Here is a 7,846-nt window from a genome sequence, read left to right on the forward strand (position 1 = left end):
TGCTTCCTTGAATAAGGATTACTCTCGTCGTCTAGAAATTTTTCTGCTCATTGTCTTAATGAAACCCGTATCCGAGAGGTTGGCAAACCACCCGGTTTGTGCTCCGGATAAAGACGAAGATGTTCGTTTAAACTCTTTCTGTTTTTGTAAAATTTGTCACAGTTTTGAAATGGGCAATGAAGACGAATTACTGACTCGGCGTTAAGTACATTTTGCTTAGCTAGACAAGACATCCAAACAAATAATAAAAAGCCACAATAAAAAACAATTAGCTGGCAAAAGAAACAATACGTAAGTACTTTAAATGTTGGATGTCGCCGCGTCAAAAAGCTCGCCAAAATTGGGCCACCCGCGACAATCAAACTGACTTTGAGAGAGCAACAAAGGCTCCATCAAAACTTCTTTAAAATCAGCACATATAAAAAAATAACATTAAGACAAACACGCCATTCCCAAAAACCAATAACAGTTTTAATAAGAGTAACATGTACTGTTGATAAAGCCAATGTCCAGTACATAACAAAGAAATAAAAACGCTAACTTCATTCAATGCACGAGTACATCGAGCTTACGTTTGGATTGTCTGCAACGCTCCTCGCCAAAAGCTGTTAAAGCATTTAACAACACAGCTAAGGAGTTTCTCTTCTTGGCAATCACTGCATTGTACAAACTACCCAGTGACAAGTCTTCCCACTTGTTGATGGCGAAAAGTATTTAACTACATGGAGCTCGCGCCTACCAGCCGCCATGATTCGAAAACAGATCGAATTGGTGCGCGCGTTGGTTTATGGGATACAGCATTAAAATTTCTTTCCCCAGACCCTCGCAATGACGTCACAGATCACCTGGCACTATTTCAAATTTTGGAGGCGGTTGGGTCTGTGCACGGTTCGGCCAACCCTTGTTTTAAGTTTTCTGTTCCATGTTGAGAAAACAGAAGAATATGAATCAACATCTTTTTCGATTAATTCATTTACAATGTTACAAGTGTCTAAATTGATTTTGCTTTCAAAGCACCTTTTTATTGAAATTTTATAATACAACAGCGCCAAAGAATTTTTGCACTTAAAAACAATAGTTAAATCTAAAAAACAAGCCAATATTCCAGAAGTCCTTGTTTCTTTTCTTGAATCCATAGATCTTATCCCAAAACGAAAATTACTCAATATCTTCTTTTTACTGTTTTATGCTATCTTTTTCCAAAAAAAAGATAAACAAAATTTGACTTCCGTTTTATCGTTTTTAGTTTTTTCGAACGAAGAAACACAAAAAAGTGAACACACCGGGCTGGGAGCTGGGCAAATCGCGCCATTTCAGAAAATATGAGCCGGCGCAAATTGGTCAGTAATCACTATTTTTAATCGTTTTCAAAATGGAGGCTCTTGTTGATTGTTGTAGCGCGATTTTTGACCGGTTCACAGAATAGGTTTGTCTTGAAATTTCAAGGTGTTGCAGTGAATCAATCTTAGTACCACAGAATTCGGTACTGGAAAAAGTGGCTTAATTAAAAACTTCTTAGATTGTTGAGTAGGTCACAGTTAAGTTTGAAATCTTATAGCGCCAGTAAAGAGAGAGTCGGTCGATCGATGACACGGTTCAGGTAAAGCAACTGCTACTTTAATGCTACTGTAGGCACAACGGCGAAATACAGAACAAACTCAAGAGCGAGACACGAGAGCGTCTAGGGCGCGTGTCCTTATCTACAGTACCGCTGACCGGTACTGGCGTGGCCTCTTTTTCCTTTCTTTACTCTTACAAATATGGTATGAGCCCAATGGTTATAGAAAAATTTAGGTACATGTAAACGGCTAACATGAATAACAATAAAACTTGAACAGTTTCTAGTGTTGGTCACGAGGACCACTGGCTAATTAATCCATGTCAAAGTCCTCAAAACGTGCGGGTCGGCGTCGCTCACGTGTGGATCGGCGAGGAGGGGGGGTGGCATCTGATTCGCTGTCGCTAGCATGGGGGTCTCTGGTTTCATCAGGGTGGGTCACGGTCACGGTATCGTGAGACTCATCGTGGCTGGTAGGGAAGTCATCAAGGTGGGGGAATTCCTGGGTAGAAGGTGTCGAGATCGCGCACGGAATGATTGGCGGAGGTGGTGGTTCTGGCTGTGTTGGTGGAGTTTCGTCAGATGATGAGTCTGCATCCCTATTGGGAGCAGGTGGTCTGTGGTTCACGACTTTGGATGGGACTCGATAGCACTCAGACATCTTCACTCGGTAAGACGTGCTGCGGAGTTGGGAGCCAACAAATTTCTTGACGTTGCAGAACGAGCCGGTTATTTCTACGACAATGTAGCGATCGCGGGCTCTGGTCTTGTTCCAATCGGCATAGAGGTAGACTAAATCACCTACAGCAACGCGGTCAGTGGGGGTGCTCTTTGGGATAGGTGTCTTTGACTTCTCACTGTGGGGGTGGTTAGACAACCGTTGTGTATGTTGTCGTAGGATGATGTCCTGGTCTTGTAGGGGGATCTGCTGGTTTGTGAACTGATCACGTTGGGTCCACATCTCTCTTGCGGAAAGACCACGTGAGCGAAGGCGCGCGTTTAGATTGGCTGTGACCACGGCGAGTTGCACGTGGTTTACTGGACCGCCTAGTGGATCATGGCGGAGTAGTTCGCTTTCGACCTCCTGTACTGCCCGCTCTGCAATAGGGTTCTTGTTTCTGTTTTTGGCGTCGCCGATCTCAAGGGTGATCCTGTGGTGTTTCAGTAGTTGATCATCCCTGAGTGCTTTGAATCCTGGGGCTGGGTCGGTACGTATGACGGCTGTTGGTCCGTCTAGTGGACGTAGTTGGACACAAAGACGGATAAGAGCGTCGCGCAGAGTGTTGTGACGCTCGTCTTCCAGCAGGGTTGTGGCTGTAAGCGATGTCACGCACTCACGTAGTACAAGCACAAGTTGTCTTGAGCGTTTGATGACATCTGCGGCAAATGATACGCCAACTGCGTCGGGAGGGGGGCAGGACGACTGCTCCACGCGCATTTTCGGAGTTTGGCGTAGAGAGGCACAGATGTGGCAAGCTTGGGTCACGCGGTCAATGGCCTTGTGTATGTCTAAGGCATATAGGTACCGGTTGGTTACAGCCTGGAGTTGATGGCTCGACGGATGGGTGAGCTGTATGTGTAGGGCTGTCAGCAGTCCATCAAGCACTTGTCGAGGGACAATGATGCACTCGCGGCTAGGTACAAGGGGTTCATCACGCCGGACAACGGGCAAGCCATCGTTTGCAATGGTAGCGACGTTCAGGTATCGTTTAACATCTTTTATGTTGGTAAGTTTCTTCGAAGGGCGTGTCCCTTGTTGTAAGTGGGCGCGAGTACGCCGCAGATCGGCACATTCGGCCTGAATGGCTAACCAGGCAGTGCGGCTGGTGAAGGGTAGGCGCTCATCACCACGCAGTATATCCTGTACCGATGTGTTTCTGACAACGGAGTCTTGGGTGAGTTTTGTGAAGGCGCAGATCTGGCAGGCTTCGTCTTCGCAAGGGGGTGCGTTGCGGCTGGCGAAATCAGAGGGTAGGATCGCAGATCCGGATACATGTCTGACGGACGCTTGATACCGGCTCACGGTTGATAGAAAGGTGGAGACGCGAGGGCTAGCGGAAAACTCCCCGCGACAGAGTTTTTCAAATGCCTGTACGCACGGTTTGCTGTCGGTTAGGATGCAGGCCTTGTGAAGGGATTGGATTAGGTACGGGCTGAAGTGCTTGGTGGCAACGGCAATAGCTAGGGCCTCCACCTCACACGGTAACCATGTCGGTTGCGAGCCACGTAGCTTTGTGCTAAAGAACCCTGCCAAATGAAGTTTGTTGTCACGGGTGACGTAAAGCGTGGCTCCTATTCCAGGCTTACGGACCGCCCCGTCGGTCACAATCCACAACTGGTCACTTGGTTTGGGTAGCGAGATGGTGCGAGCGGTGGAGAGGGCTTTCTGGGCGTGGAGAACGAAGTTCGGAGGTCGTCTGACCATTGTATGTGTTCTTTAGATTCGCGGCCAGCTACGGTGTCATCAAGTTGTGCAAGGAGTGACGAGCACCCGGGAATTACGCGGGAGAGCACCTTGTATGCTCCTATGAATGATCGCATGCGGCCAACGGTTTCGGGTTCAGGACACGAGGCGAGGGTGGCGATGCGGTGAGGGCTTGCTCTTAAAGTGCCAGCGTTCCAAATCCATCCCAGTATTGTTGTGGACCGAGGATTGATGATCGTCTTCGATGCGGAGAGGCGGAGGTCACACTTGTGGAGGGCTGCTAGAACCTTCCTCCAGTTTCGTAGGAGTTCTTGTGGCGTGTTTCCCCCACAGTATAGATCGTCTGCGATTTTGGCGACGACGCCTTCTTCTAAAAGGTGACCAAGGACGCGACACATAAGTTCTTCCAGTGCCGTTTCAGAGCCGGGTATGCCCATGGCCGACCGTGTGTATACGTGCACTCCCCGGAATGGGGTAGCTACCCCACAGTACTTCATGGAGGCACGCGAGAGGGGGATTTGGTAAAAAGCGCTGGTCAAGTCCGATGCGATGATGTGTTTCCACTGGGCAATATGGCGTAACGTGGAGTCCACATCTGGCATGAGTGAAGGTTGTGGCTTACTATAGCGGCCGACATCAGCGAATGCAGTAACTAGGCGGGAGCCACCATTGGGTTTCTTGACGAGAAATGAAGGGTTCAGGTACTCGACCGTGACGTTTATGTCTTCGGGGCGACTGAAGACACCCAAAGCTTCAAGTTCGTCAAATTTCTGCTGGAGCTCCACTAGCTGGTAACGGGCATACTGTGGTAGACGGCCTTTCCGCTGGGGGGGTTCTACAGGTCCCATGTTGACTCTTGCTTCGAACGGACCTTCCGCACCATTGTAGCCCTTGATGTTTGGGTCGAACACGTGGTCATACTCGTCCAACAGCGAAGTGAACTTTGCTCTTATATCCCGGGGAAGTAAGTTGTCTGGGTCAAGGCGTACGGCTGACGAGTGTTTTGTACCTGGGGTAGGTACTGATGGTTTGGGAGGTGGCTTGGCTGTTGGGGGTGAGTTGTCGCCGAGGGGTTCTGGTGTGAAGGTGGCGCGTACCTGGCAGAAGTGCTCATTTCGCTTGAGGAAGTGCGGCTCGGATGAGAGATTGGGAATACGTATCTTTCCTGCCACGCTAGAGACTATACGTGGGGTGGGCCACAGTTGGGAAGCTGACAACTGCCTAACGCTGGGGGCATCTGTTCGAGGCTCTAAGGCGTATTCGGAGTCAGTGGGGACGTCGTGTGGTAGGTCGACTTCAACAAACTCTCCGGGCCAGACGGTCATTGACGTGGGGGGAGAGCGGAGTACTATTGCACGACGTGCGGCGGGGTTTACTGTAGCCGGGTGTGGGGACCCGTAACTGACGATGGAACCGTTGTGGAGGATCACTTGGCGCTTAGCTGGGCGTACTGCAATATCGTTGGTTTCCATAAAGGGGGTGCCTGCCAGTATGTCCACGTCGAGGTTCTCAACGACGAGTCCTTCGAAGGTGAAATCTCGGCCTTCGCGGCTTAATAAGAAGCGTGTCTCACCGACGACCTGAAGGGGGGATGAGCCGTCTGCTTGGTGGACGGACTGGGAGCTAGATGTCATGTGGCAGCCAAGACGTTGGACGACAGTGTGGCGGATCATGTTTCCAGTAGCCCCACTATCGATGGTGATTCGTACGGGGTAGTGGGAGTAGAACATGTCTAGGTACGGTGACTGGCGGGTCTGTATGCGGAAGACCTTAGGGCCTGGGCCAGGCCTAGCGTCGTCGGTGTCGCTTTCTGGGTCGGTCATGTCGGGTGTGGTCTCAGGTTCATGGGGAGCATCAAAGATGTCGGCGATCTGTCTGGCCTTCGCGATGTATTTGCGGTCTTGGTCTGGAAGGAAATTGCATTCGCTCAAGAAATGGTTGTCGGGGCGACCTGCCTGTTTGCAAAGGGGACAGGACTTAGTGGGGCGGCTGGGTCGTGTAGTCGCTTTATACGGGGTTTTGACGCCGAGAGGTCTGCGGTAGTTAGTGACAGCGGTGCGCATGATCTTGGCATCATCAGCGGTGCGTATTTCGTCGAGCAGGGAAGTAAGGGCCTGAGATATCTCTGGCTTTATGGAGGCCAGAGTCCGTGATCGTAGCTCAGTTCCATACCGCTGTTTCACTAACTTAGGTAGCTCGGGGTGGATCAGTTTAAGCCAGGTGAGAACGATGAAATTCTCCAGGGTGGGGGTGAGTTCCTCATCTTCTGTGGTAACCTCACCATGGTGTGACAGGCTATTTGCACGGAGTAGAGTGTCCTCCACGAAGGCCATCAGTCTCTGAAAGAGATCCTCTGGGCGTTCATCTGCTTCCAAATGTAAGCCAGCGAAATCTAGAAAGTGGGCGCCTGTGACTTGGAAGCCAAAATGTGCACGAATCATGTTCCAAACAGAGTGAATCGAAGTCGAGTTCTTCACGAGAGAGGTCCTGGATATCACTGGGCAATAGTTGGCTATTTGTCCGAGCATTAGTTCGAGAAAATTGACCTTCTGACGGGCCGTTTTGCGTCTGGAGATCGGGATGGTTTCCTCGTCATCTGTGAGGCCGCGTAGGGGCTGGGACTTAGTCTTTTTCCCCCACGTAGCGTCTTCTGCGAGGAAAGAAGCGAAATTGCTGTCGAGGGATAAAGTGTACAACAGATTTTGTCTCCAGTTCTCGAAGCTGTTGATGGACTCGTTCTTTGACAGGCTCCACTGTTTTGGGGCTCGGAGGGTACTCGCCATAGTTGTGGTTTGGTTGCAAGTTTACGAATAAATCGTGCTTGGGCGACGAAGGTGTTCGAAGTATCGACTTACCGACGTTTGTACGGGTAGCTCTGGCTTTGTTTTCTTTTCGGTTTCTTGGCGTAGATCCGGAAGCGCTGCCACCACGCCAGTAAAGAGAGAGTTGGTCGATCGATGACACGGTTCAGGTAAAGCAACTGCTACTTTAATGCTACTGTAGGCACAACGGCGAAATACAGAACAAACTCAAGAGCGAGACACGAGAGCGTCTAGGGCGCGTGTCCTTATCTACAGTACCGCTGACCGGTACTGGCGTAGTGTAATTTTTTCCATTAGGAGCTCACAAGACACCTGCTCAAATGAAACCTGATCATAAATAAAGAAGCTTTTAATTAAAGAATTGGTGACAAATTTGGGCTTAAATAGAACATTAAACCATACCTATAGTCCTGAGCTAGCCCGTAGAGTGCCCCCCAAATTCATGGTCACCATAGGACACGTCTTGGGTTCCATTTCTTTGGCACAAGTGCCGTCTTTACTGCCATCATAGTATGCTAGAGCAATGTCCCCTAGGTGATGGTCATTCTTTAAGTCATCCAATACTGGAGGGAAGGATGATCGCCAGCAAAGGTGTGGGATGAACCGTTCCCTTGCAGAAAAAAAGAAGTGATGGTCATTGCCCATCAGCCGGAGAGCTAATCTAGTACTCTTTGTCTTTCAAAGGCGATACTCACCACAAATGACAGGAATGGGGCAGTGGTACCCCTCCCTTATGATTTGTTGGTAATGCAGCCCAATGCAGAGGCCAGCTAAAGAAAAAAAATTATGTTTTCATGATGTTTTCACTCAGGTTAAAATTTGGTCATAATAATCCCAAAGTTCAATAAAATTTAAGTTCGAAGACTTTTTTTGCTTTTCTCAGCCTCTTTTTTCATTTAGCAGAGAGTTAGGCTTTGGGAATAATCTCCATTTGGCAGTGGATGAATTTGACAGATTTTATCCTACTACTGAATGATGACCAAAGAAATAAAAAAAAGGCTGGTTTCTGTTAAGATATCGCATGCAAGCATGCTGTTATTC

The 7,846-nt window shown here is 49.0% G+C and overlaps 2 pseudogenes; both read right to left on the bottom strand.

The window, feature by feature from the left end:
* LOC140925742 (uncharacterized) overlaps positions 1 to 233 on the bottom strand; it is a 1,660-nt pseudogene extending 1,427 nt beyond the window's left edge.
* A 1,638-nt stretch (positions 234 to 1,871) lies between these two features.
* Positions 1,872 to 6,905, bottom strand: LOC140925743 (uncharacterized; annotated as a pseudogene).
* Positions 6,906 to 7,846: the final 941 nt, after the last annotated feature.

This window comes from Porites lutea, chromosome 2 (assembly GCF_958299795.1).
Source record: "Porites lutea chromosome 2, jaPorLute2.1, whole genome shotgun sequence".
NCBI lineage: Eukaryota > Metazoa > Cnidaria > Anthozoa > Scleractinia > Poritidae > Porites > Porites lutea.